General features: G+C 44.2%; 1 long non-coding RNA gene across 1 annotated transcript; it reads left to right on the forward strand.

The window, feature by feature from the left end:
• Positions 1-1,287: 1,287 nt before the first annotated feature.
• On the forward strand, positions 1,288-2,748 carry LOC117557186. Its single transcript, XR_004570671.1, has 2 exons — positions 1,288-2,153; positions 2,290-2,748. It is a non-coding gene; the product is annotated as an uncharacterized LOC117557186 (long non-coding RNA).
• The last annotated feature ends 4,136 nt before the right edge of the window (positions 2,749-6,884 follow it).

The following is a 6,884-nucleotide window of genomic DNA, read 5'->3' on the forward strand; positions in this document are numbered from 1 at the left end:
GATCAAAGTATGATTACTACCACATTACACAGGGGGCGATCACAGTAGGATTACTACCACATTACACAGGGGGCAATCACTGTATGATTACTACCACATTACACAGGGGGCGATCAAAGTATGATTACTACCACATTACACAGGGGGCGATCACAGTAGGATTACTACCACATTACACAGGGGGCAATCACTGTATGATTACTACCACATTACACAGGGGGCGATCACAGTATGATTACTACCACATTACACAGGGGGCGATCACAGTATGATTACTACCACATTACACAGGGGGCAATCACTGTATGATTACTACCACATTACACAGGGGGCAATCACTGTATGATTACTACCACATTACACAGGGGGCGATCACAGTATGATTACTACCACATTACACAGGGGGCAATCACTGTATGATTACTACCACATTACACAGGGGGCGATCACAGTATGATTACTACCACATTACACAGGGGGCAATCACTGTATGATTACTACCACATTACACAGGGGGCGATCACAGTATGATTACTACCACATTACACAGGGGGCGATCACTGTATGATTACTACCACATTACACAGGGGCGATCAAAGTATGATTACTACCACATTACACAGGGGGCGATCACAGTAGGATTACTACCACATTACACAGGGGGGCAATCACTGTATGATTACTACCACATTACACAGGGGGCGATCACAGTATGATTACTACCACATTACACAGGGGGCGATCACAGTATGATTACTACCACATTACACAGGGGGTGATCACTGTATGATTACTACCACATTACACAGGGGGCAATCACTGTATGATTACTACCACATTACACAGGGGGGCGATCACAGTATGATTACTACCACATTACACAGGGGGCGATCACTGTATGATTACTACCACATTACACAGGGGGTGATCACAGTATGATTACTACCACATTACACAGGGGGCGATCACAGTATGATTACTACCACATTACACAGGGGGCGATCACAGTATGATTACTACCACATTACACAGGGGGTGATCACTGTATGATTACTACCACATTACACAGGGGGCGATCACAGTATGATTACTACCACATTACACAGGGGGTGATCACTGTATGATTACTACCACATTACACAGGGGGTGATCACTGTATGATTACTTCCACATTACACAGGGGGCGATCACAGTATGATTACTACCACATTACACAGGGGGTGATCACTGTATGATTACTACCACATTACACAGGGGGCGATCCACGTATGATTACTACCACATTACACAGGGGGTGATCACTGTATGATTACTACCACATTACACAGGGGGTGATCACTGTATGATTACTTCCACATTACACAGGGGGCGATCACAGTATGATTACTACCACATTACACAGGGGGCGATCACAGTATGATTACTACCACATTACACAGGGGGCAATCACTGTATGATTACTACCACATTACACAGGGGGCAATCACTGTATGATTACTACCACATTACACAGGGGGCGATCACAGTATGATTACTACCACATTACACAGGGGGCGATCACTGTATGATTACTACCACATTACACAGGGGGCTCACAGTATGATTACTACCACATTACACAGGGGGCGATCACTGTATGATTACTACCACATTACACAGGGGGTGATCACAGTATGATTACTACCACATTACACAGAGGGTGATCACAGTATGATTACTACCACATTACACAGGGGGTGATCACTGTATGATTACTACCACATTACACAGGGGGTGATCACAGTATGATTACTACCACATTACACAGGGGGCGATCACAGTATGATTACTACCACATTACACAGGGGGTGATCACAGTATGATTACTACCACATTACACAGGGGGCGATCACAGTATGATTACTACCACATTACACAGGGGGCGATCACAGTGCTTTAGTTTGCTAATTGTTTTTCTCAGGCAGGGAACGCTGTCACCATGACAACAGATGCATCACCTGAGGCCTCCTGCCCCACCGCTGCCCCCCCGTCTGTAGACCAGGACCAGCAGGAGGAGGGAGAGGAGCAGGAGGTGGAGGAAGAGGAGGAAGAGGAGGAAGAGGTGCAGGAAGTGGAGGAGGAAGAGTGTGTCAGCGCTCTGCAGCTCGTAGGAGGTCCGTCCAGGCTTTTATTTTGAAAAACTAGATTGTGTTATTCTGTTTTATTTTCAATGTGTTTCCCTGCAGGATGTGAAGAGATATTACAGACATTATAGTTGATATAAAAACCTGAACCTGATCCTGTTTTCAGATTACGGCTGCGAGGAGGACGAGATGAGTTTCGACCTGCAGTGATGGAGGTCACCTGACCCTCGCCTGCAGTGATGGAGGTCACCTGACCCTCACCTGCAGTGATGGAGGTCACCTGACCCTCACCTGGAGTGATGGAGGTCACCTGACCCTCACCTGGAGTGATGGAGGTCACCTGACCCTCACCTGGAGTTGTTTATATTGTAAAAAGGCTGTAGCTATAGATGCGTCTGTATTTTTATATGAATGTTAATATGACATAATTCCCTCCTGAAGCAGCTTCCTGCGGTTTCAACCATTGTACTGTTTTTTACGTGTACTTTGTGTAGTTTGTGTACTATGTGTAGTTTGTGTACTATGTGTACTTTGTGTATTTTCATTTTAATTAACTTCCTGAGATAAAAAAAATATGTATTTACAAAAATGGTGAAAATAAAACTCGTATTGATGTTACCTTTTATTTCATACCATCTCTTCCTCTACATCATATTCAGTCATTCCAGTCCTGACGCTAAGCTAGGCTAACCGTTTCCAAAGTTTCCAGTCCTGACGCTAAGCTAGGCTAACCGTTTCCAAAAGTTCCAGTCCTGCTGCTAAGCTAGGCTAACCGTTTCCAAAGCTTCCAGTCCTGACGCTAAGCTAGGCTAACCGTTTACAAAGTTTCCAGTCCTGACGCTAAGCTAGGCTAACCGTTTCCAAAGTTTCCAGTCCTGATGCTAATCTAGGCTAACCGTTTCCAAAGCTTCCAGTCCTGATGCTAAGCTAGGCTAACTGTTTCCAAAGCTTCCAGTCCTGCTGCTAAGCTAGGCTAACTGTTTCCAAAGCTTCCAGTCCTGATGCTAAGTGAGGCTAACTGTTTCCAAAGTTTCCAGTCCTGATGCTAAGCTAGGCTAACTGTTTTTAAAGCTTCCAGTCCAGATGCTAAGCTAGGCTAACTGTTTCTGAAGCTTCCAGTCCTGATGCTAAGCGAGGCTAACTGTTTCTAAAGCTTCCAGTCCTGATCCTAAGCAAGGCTAACTGTTTCCAAAGCTTCCAGTCCTGCTGCTAAGCTAGGCTAACCGTTTCCAAAGCTTCCAGTCCTGACGCTAAGCTAGGCTAACCGTTTCCAAAGTTTCCAGTCCTGACGCTAAGCTAGGCTAACCGTTTCCAAAGCTTCCAGTCCTGATGCTAAGCTAGGCTAACCGTTTCCAAAGCTTCCAGTCCTGCTGCTAAGCTAGGCTAACTGTTTCAAAAGTTTCCAGTCCTGATGCTAATCTAGGCTAACCGTTTCCAAAGCTTCCTGTCCTGATGCTAAGCTAGGCTAACTGTTTCCAAAGCTTCCAGTCCTGCTGCTAAGCTAGACTAACTGTTTCCAAAGCTTCCAGTCCTGACGCTAAGCGAAGCTAACTGTTTCTAAAGCTTCCAGTCCTGATGCTAAGCTAGGATAACTGTTTCCAAAGCTTCCAGTCCTGATGCTAAGCTAGGCTAACTGTTTCTAAAGCTTCCAGTCCTGATGCTAAGCTAGGCTAACTGTTTCCAAAGCTTCCAGTCCTGACGCTAAACTAGGCTAACTGTTTCTAAAGCTTCCAGTCCTGATGCTAAGCTAGGCTAACTGTTTCCAAAGCTTCCAGTCCTGACGCTAAGCGAAGCTAACTGTTTCTAAAGCTTCCAGTCCTGATGCTAAGCTAGGCTAACTGTTTCCAAAGCTTCCAGTCCTGACGCTAAGCGAAGCTAACTGTTTCTAAAGCTTCCAGTCATGACGCTAAACTAGGCTAACTGTTTCCAAAGCTTCCTGTCCTGATGCTAAGCTAGGCTAACTGTTTCCCCTGCAGAGGTCTCAGAGATTAGACATGTAACAGCAGACATACAACAGGCGGATTGTATATTTGTTTAATGTGTAGTTTAAATCCCCCAGACTGCAGCTCTGAGATAAAAACTCCGCCATGTCAGAGCACTACAACTCGATCGACCAGGGAATGCGTGATAGCGGTGGCAACACTGGACTGTGACTGGACGAGAGATTGCAGAGGGAAGTGACGAGGCAGGAAGCGAGTTAGGAGACATGGACGTAGCAGGCGGGAGTTGTGAAAATGGAAAATGGGATATAGTGAGGAGAAATAAACGTAAAAAGGCAGGAAATACTCATTCGGATGAGAGCAATAGTGAGGATGAATGGAGAGAAAGAGTAGTCGGAAATAGGCAACAGGAGTTCATGGTGGTTGTGGAACTTGCGCAAGAGGGAGCTTCGTTCAGCGTGTGGAACCCTATGCGGTTAACTAAACCCATCAGTAACGACATCGGGGAGGTAATGAGTGCTAACGTATTGAGGAATGGATCAATGATGATCAAATGTAGGGATAGAGAGCAACAGGGGAGAGCAATACAGATGAGTACCGTTGAGGGTAAGAAAGTGGAATGTTCACTGTTCAGTGGCAGAAAGCTAGTCAGGGGAGATGTGAAAGGAATCCCCGTCAGAATAGCAGCTGATGATGTGAAAGGGAATATAACAAATGCAAAAATAAGTGATGTCAAACGCATGAAAGCAAACCGCAATGGGATTAAAGAAGATAGTCTTTCGGTTCTGATCACCTTTGATGAAAAAAGGCTTCCAGAAAAGATACTTATTGGATATATCTGTTATGATGTGAGACCGTATGTTCCACCACCGCTAAGATGTTTAAATGTCAGAGATGTGGACATGTGGCGGCAGTGTGCAAGGGAAAACAAAGGTGTGGCAGATGTGGTGGAGAACATGAATACGGAAAATGTGAAGAAGGGGCAAAGCTGAAATGTTGCAATTGCGGAGGGGAGCATAGCTCAGCGTACCAGGGATGTGAGGTTAGCAAGAAAGCATGAGAGGTGCAGCGAGTCAGGGTGACGCAGGGAGTTAGCTATGCAGAGGCAGCGAAGACAGTTTCTGGAGGAACGAAGGTTAAAATGGGAAACAACAATAAGAGCAAAGAAACTGGAAAACTCCACAACTGTGTTAAGTTGAAGGAGGACACTCTGATAGTGAGTAAAAGAGAGTACTGTTTATGGCAGAGATGATCAACTGTTCAGCGCAGACTACAAGCCGGAATGAAAGAATCTAAATAATTGTCAAATCATCTGAAAAGTACCTTGATGTGAAAGGGATGCACTGGGGACACGTGAAAGATATCCTAAATAATGACGTCCTACAACCTCAGACTGGATCATCCTGATGGTGGTAATTGCACTGCAGTGGAATGCTAGAAGTTTAATTGCAAATGGACAAGAGTTCAAAAAAGATATTGACAACCTGGGAGAGAAACCTAATGTTCTTTGTATTCAGGAAACATGGCTGAAAGCACAGCTGGATTTTATTGTGAAGGGATATACTGCAGTTAGACGAGATAGGGACTCTGGCAGAGGGGGAGGAGTTGCAACATTCATACAGAGTGGGATAAGTTACAACGTTATGCATGTAAGTACAGATCATGAAGCAATAGTTATAAGGGTATGGAATGATAGAGGACCTATAGATATAGTAAATTATTATAATGTGGGAAATTAGATCAAAGTATATTAGAGGATGCTGGGGGTTCACTGCAAGACAAAGTAATATGGTGTGGGGGGTTTAATTCACATAGCTCGCTATGGGGAAGCAGTAGCACAGATGCAAATGGGGCAGTAGTTGAGGAATGTATAGATGACCTCGGGCTAGTGTGCATTAACACTGGAGAAGGAACACGATATCATTGCACGAAGAATATAGAAACAGTACTCGATCTGACATTTGTATCTAGTGCTTTAGCAGGTATAAGTACATGGAATGTGGTAAAGCATACTACAGTGGGCAGCGATCATTATCCGGTAATGACTAAAGTTGGGACCAACATCAGGTTTGAAAAGGAAAAGAAAATTCCTAGATGGAAATTGGGAAAGGCTAATTGGGATGCCTTCCAAGTTGTAAGTACGAATAGATGTAAAACACTTCAAGAGGAAAATGATGATGATATAAATAAATGAAATGATGAGCTGGTTAAGGTTATCATTCATTCAGCTAAAGAAACACATCCGGAAAGTGCAGGAGTTAGGCGCACCAAGAGTGTACCCTGGTGGAATGGTGATTGTAGTAAATGCATTAAAGACAGAAATAAAGCATTCAGGCAACTCAAACAACTCCATTCTCAGGAAGCTTTGAATCAGGATAAAAGGGCCCAGGCTATAGTGAGGAGAACAATAAGAACGCAAAAACGCACTTCTTGGAGGCAATATTGCAATAGTATTGGAAGAGAAGTACAGCTTGCAGATGTTTGGGGCATGATTAGGAGAATGGGGGGAAGTCGAAGGAATTATGAGTTGCCAGTTTTGAGCAGAGGGGACAAAATGGCTGTCACAAACGTAGGAAAGGCGGAACTTCTAGCTCAAACATTTAGGAAAGTTCATAGTTCAGATAACCTTACAGAGGAAGCCAGGCAGTGCAGAAATAATACACGAATGGAAAACCCGAGAATATTGGATAGAGTAGAAACGTTAGGAGATCAGTTGGACCTGCATTTTAGTATGTTTGAGTTGAGAAGAGCAATTATTAGTGCTCACCAAACCACTCCTGGGAAAGATGGTGTTTGTTACAAAATGCTGGAACACATGACA

This window comes from Gymnodraco acuticeps, unplaced genomic scaffold (genome assembly GCF_902827175.1).
Source record: "Gymnodraco acuticeps unplaced genomic scaffold, fGymAcu1.1, whole genome shotgun sequence".
NCBI lineage: Eukaryota > Metazoa > Chordata > Actinopteri > Perciformes > Bathydraconidae > Gymnodraco > Gymnodraco acuticeps.